The sequence below is a fragment of the Meles meles genome, chromosome 18, assembly GCF_922984935.1.
Source record: "Meles meles chromosome 18, mMelMel3.1 paternal haplotype, whole genome shotgun sequence".
Lineage (NCBI taxonomy): Eukaryota > Metazoa > Chordata > Mammalia > Carnivora > Mustelidae > Meles > Meles meles.
Window position 1 is genome coordinate 17,572,411 of NC_060083.1, and position 6,041 is coordinate 17,578,451.

At 40.0% G+C, this 6,041-nt stretch overlaps 1 pseudogene; it reads right to left on the reverse strand.

Annotated features, from left to right (window-relative positions):
• Window positions 1-3,461: 3,461 nt before the first annotated feature.
• LOC123930017 lies at window positions 3,462-5,297 on the reverse strand (annotated as a pseudogene).
• Between the last annotated feature and the right edge of the window lie 744 nt (window positions 5,298-6,041).

Here is a 6,041-nt window from a genome sequence, read left to right on the forward strand (position 1 = left end):
TGGTATATGTTTTGAATTATTATTTGGCAATGTTCACCTGAATTTACAACCAATTGTTACTACTTGGAATTTATCTTTGAGGAACGCCTCAAGACATTTTTAGAAAAATGTATATTGTAACATTGTTTAAAATAGAAAAAATTTTAAAAAAATAGAAAAAATTATGGAGCAGATGGGTGGCTCTGTAGGTTGACTGATTGAGTTCCACATTGGGCTCCTTGCTCAGTGGGGAGTCTGCTTCTTCCCCTGACCCTACCCCCCTCATGCTCTCTCTCTCTCTCTCTCTCAAATAAATAAAATCTTTAAAATTTTTGAAAAAACAATATTGAAATAGAAAAAATTAGATATATAAAATATAAAATATATAAAATTCCATCAAACAAAGGACTGGTAAAAAAGTGGTAGCAGGGGTGTTTGCAAAGTTCTATTTTTTTTTAACCTAGGTAGTAGTTACACTGCATAAGAATTATTTTTTTTCCCATTTTATTTATTTTTTTAGCGTAACAGTATTCATTGTTTTTGCACAACACCCGGTGCTCCATACAAAACGTGCCCTACCCCATTACCCACCACCTGTTCCCCCAACCTCCCACCCCTGACCCTTCAAAACCCTCAGGTTGTTTTCCAGAGTTCACAGTCTCTTATGGTTCGCCTCCCCTTCCAAATTTTTTTTTTAATAAACATATAATGTATTTTTATCCCCAGGGGTACAGGTCTGTGAATCGCCAGGTTTACACACTTCACAGCACTCACGATAGCACATACCCTCCCCAATTTTTTAAAGTTTTATTTATTTAAGCAACCTCTACACCCAAACTCACAACCCTGAGATCAAGAGTCACACACTCCCCCAACTGAGCCAACCAAGTGCTCCTCACTGATCAGTTATTTATTAAATTATACTTTTGGTCTATGTACTTTCTGTATGTATATTATATTTTACAATGAGGGCATCTGGCTCAGTGGGTTGGGCCTCTGCCTTCGGCTCAGGTTGTGATCTCGGGGTCCTGGGATCAAGTCCCATGTCAGGCTCTCTGCACAGCAGGGAGCCTGCTTCTTCCTCTCTCTCTGCCTGTCTCTCTGCCTACTTGTGATTTCTCTTTCTGTGGGTCAAATAAATAAATAAAATCTTTAAAATATATATGTATATATTTCACAATGAAAGTCACTAAAATTAATAACATCCATGTTTAAGAATACTATGAAATACTATATAATCAATAAAAGAATTGGCTAAATCTATGAGTAAGGTTGTGACAAGATGTACTTACATATGACTCAGATTCAGCCTTGTGCTTTCATATATTTGTAGTACATATATTTTCACCACTGAATAATTTTTCACTGTGTGAATATAATATATTTATTGTTGTGACAACAGATAATTTGGTTGTTTCCAGTTTGGGGCAATTACAAATAATAATCTATAAGCAGTCACAGGGATCTCTCCAATTATATATTATATACACATATATACATATATATTATATATACATCATATGAGGCACATGTACACATTTTGCTCTTGAAACTAGTTTCTAGTTTCTAGAAACTAGAAAGAATTACTAACTGGCAGAGTTAGTAATATGCAAATGACCAACTATACAAGGTAGTGTCAAATTTGTTTTTCAAAGGGAGCAAGCCCATTGATTTCATAGCAGCAATATACAGATTATATGTTGCTCACGACCTCTCCAACATCTGATATGTCAATTAAGTGGTGTAAGATGGTATCTACTTGTGGTTTTGATATGCATTTCGCTCACTGTTGATGGGTTGAACAACTATTCATAATTTTATTGAACATATGTGTTTCCTTTTCTGAGCAATATACCTTTCTAACTATTGTTCATTTGTTTACTGGGTGGTTTGTCCTTTTAAAAAATTGTGTAACTTCTTTATATATTCTTGATACCAGTCCTTTGTCAGTTAGGTGGATTTGCAATCTTCTTCTAGTTGAATCTCTGCACTCTCTTTAAGGCATCTTTTGAGGAACAGAAGTTCTTAGCTTTAATGTAGTGAAGCTTACCAATCTTTTCACTTAAGATTAATACTTTTACATCTAGTTTAGGAATCCTTTCCTACCTCAATGACACAAAATTATTCACAGACATCTGCTTCTAAAAGTTCAAAAGACTTGTTCCTGACACTGAAGTCTTTTTTTTTAGATTTTATTTATTTATTTGGCAGACAGAGCTCACAAGTCGGCAGAGAGGCAGGCAGAGAGAGAGGAGGAAGCAGGCTCCCCGCTGAGCAGAGAGCCCAATGTGGGGCTCGATCCCAGGACCCTGGGATCATGACCCGAGCTGAAGGCAGAGGCTTAACCCACTAAGCCACCCAGGTGCCCCTGATACTGAAATCTTAAACCTCCTGGAATTGATTTATAAAAATGGCATATTTATATAATATAAATTGAAGTCCAGTTTTATTCTTTTTTGCATACGAATGAACAACCAACACATTCCATAGAAACCAGAGATGAATTACCTAGAAAGTAATATTTTTGCTGTTCTCTCAGACATTCAAAATTCTTATGAGTGCACACAGTCCTGCTAGGGGGTGTGGTGGATGACAAACTCAGTGCAAGAACCTTCTCAGAAAATCTGAAAAGATCTTAGGAAACAAGAAGCAAGAGTTCAGTATGCAAAAAGGCAGAGGCCAACTTATACCTGAGCTGTGTTGCAAGGCCTTTCACTTCATCTTGGAACTCAAAGCTTTGGCCCGCAGATCCTTGTGTCTACATTATAAGTCGGCTTAGGAAAGCCTACCGAGGGCACCTGGGTGGCTCGGTCGTTAAGCACCTTCCTTCAGCTCCGGTCATGATCCCAGGGCACTCAGCTTCAGCCCTGCATCTGGCTCCCTGCTCAGCGGTAAACCTGCTTCTCCCTCTCCCACTCCCCCTGCTTGTGTTCCCTCTCTCGCTGTGTCTCTGTCAAATAAATAAATAAAATCTTAAAAAAAAAAAAAGGAAAGCCTACTGATATCTTGGGGGATTTGGGGAGTTATTAGTATGGATCAGTAGTTTTCAATTTTAATTTTAATTGTATTCTATTGAAATAAGCTGTATATTTTAAAAGTTTTCTTCATTTATTTGACAGAGAGAGAGATCACAAGTAGACAAGGAGGCAGGCAGGTGGGGGGAGGGGGCTGGATCCTGGCTGAGCAGAGAGCCTGATGTGGGGCTCGATCCCAGGACCCTGAGATCATGACCTGAGCCGAACGAAGGCAGAGGCTCAACCCACTGAGCCACCCAGGTGCCCCATATTTTTAGAATGTTTATATTTTAAACATATAAAGATTAGAAGGTATAAAGATCAATAGTTATAGATTTCTGAGAAGACTCTGAAATGGACTTAGTTTTTCTGAACTTCTGAAGATGTTACCATTTATTTATTTTGTCTAATTTCATCTTGGGCTTTCGTTTTCCAAGAGGAATGCACATCACCAACACTTACTCTGGTTTACACCACTACTCTGGTTATAATTTTACACTTACTCTGGTCACAGTTAGCATCACATGTTGGCTCTGAAAAGGAAAAGCAAGAAAGAAGGGGGCCAGCCACAGACTGGTCATAATAGACTGGTTTAGAATGGAAGTGGGGCAATGAGAAAGGGAGAATGTTTAATCGGGGAACAAGAAGGGAAAGGCAGGGGAAAGTGGCAGTAAGTTAAAGAGGACACATATGCACACACGAAAAGGAATTTCTTACATAATTAAATGAATTCATATTCAGAAAGGAAAAGAAGAGACCTGAATATGAACACAAGAAAAGGTATGAAAATAAAAATTACTAGGTCAGACAGCTCCATGCACCAACCTCTAGTCGGTCTACTAGCCCAAGGCAACAACTTTTTGTTGAAAACCATGTGTTCAAGATGGGCAGAAGGAACGAAGGGCAGTGACCTACCAACGGATATACTGGAAAGACCTACCAACGGATATACTGGAAAGAACAAATCAGGCATCTGTAATTCAGAGAGTGCTTCTCTTTCCCTAGATTCTAAAATAATACCCCCTTTCCTGCCTCCCCATCTCTCGTCCCTGTCCCGGCGAACATTGCAATCATTGTGGATTCTGCTCCCTGACCTGGGTCAGCTTCCATCATCCAAACTATCCATTCCTTTGTTACCAGCTGTTTCACACAATTGTCCTTCACCTGTCAGGAACTTGGCGCTTTGGCAAACACTGCACAGCAAAATCGTTCCACCTTGACTGCACAGACATATCCATGGAGGGCCCCTTGATCGTGCACTTCAAGAAATTTGACAGAGTATTTTATCTCATGCCTCTGGGTGCAGAAATGATGGACAGGTAGCTTCCTAATACAGTAACCAATAGAATTACTCAAGGTGACAAGATCTATTTCCTCCTTTTCACATCCAATGACTTAATTAGTCTCATCATGCACACCAAAAAATATATACCCTCCTTCAGTATTTGCAAATGCAGAAACACAACTGGGAGGACTCTCGTTAAAGCACCGGGACACGTCTGTTGAGAACAATGTAAATTCAACATGGAGGGACTTCGTAAAGTTGAGCTTTTCTAGCAACTGAAGGTGAGTTCTAGCAAATAGAGCAGCAGCTTGAGGCCCTTATGTTACCATCATTTTGTATACCAACCCAAAATTTCTGTGGATTTAACAATTTGGAATCATGAGTATTCACAAAAGTCTGAGTTCTCCCTTCAAGGAATGCCAGTGCTTCCTGAGAATTCATGACATCAGCTGAGGCTCTGTATCTATGGTACAAACTGGAGGACAAGGTTGCCGGTCATACACCAGAGGCCTCAGCATTCCATGAACCAGAAAAATGTCTCCTTGTTGCATCTCATCTAAAGATCCTTTAAAAATGGAAGGCACTTTCAGTCCTACTCCATGAATTTCATAATTGTAGGGTTTTTTTAAGATTTTATTTATTTATTTGACAGACAGAGATCACAAGTAGGCAGAGAGGCAGGCAGAGAGAGAGGAGGAAGCAGGCTCCCCGCTGAGCAGAGAGCCCGATGTGGGGCTTGATCCCAGGACCCTGGGATCATGACCTGAGCTGAAAGCAGAGGCTTTAACCCACTGAGCCACCCAGGTTCCCCCATAATTGTAGTTTTTGTTCTCAATCTCAGCCTTGACCACTGCACCACCAGCATTAAGCAGAGCACATATTGAATTCATGATGATTTTATTCTGTCTCTTTTGCTATTGAGGCTTCATTTCTTTCCTTTGCTAACTCCCAAGGATGATTTTTCCTGCATTTAAGACACATTTGGCAAAGTTTGTTTCCAAATCCACCTTGACACTCATCTTCTCAGCACTTGTCCTAGTTCGGCCTTGAAAGGTTCTCCTAAAATAACAAGAAGATAGGATCATTAGAATGGGACAAGAATAGGGGAAGTGGGAAAACTGACAGCTTGAGCCACTTTTCTGAAGTTGGTCACTTCCTTTATGCCCAGAGTTTGAAGCCAGGCTCATGCATGAAATAAGTGTGGAGGACAGAAGGAGGAGCTAAGTCTGCTGGAAGCCCGCTACCACCAGAGAAATGATCAAGAAGCTATTTTTGTGTTGTGATTTTAGGAACCGTGTGTGCCAAGATCTCTGAGAGGCAGTGTCTCCCAGATCACCTACAGAAAACAGAAATTAGAGATACCTGTAGACTGGAGCTGGAATGCAAATGGAAAGTTTTCACGGTCAGAGGTGTCTCTGGGGTGTGCTGATGTTTATTGTTTTTCTCGGTGCTCCTTCTCCCCCCACTGAGACCTGGGCAATTCTTGGATTATTTTACAGCCCAATTTAATGAAGGAGCAAATTGGATTGAGTTGGTAATTTGTCATTGTTTCTATGGAACAGACCCCTTAGCTTTCCCTGGTCCAAGCAGTACTCCTCTCTTGAAAAAATATCTCTAAATTAAATATAAGTATATATATATAATTTGTTTGAAACTAACAAACAAATTATAGACTGTTTGGATCAACCAAACTGGCAGGTAGAGGTGGGCTTTTGACACTTCCTAAACTTCCCCTGTCAACAAGGAGCCTCAGATGAGGTCAA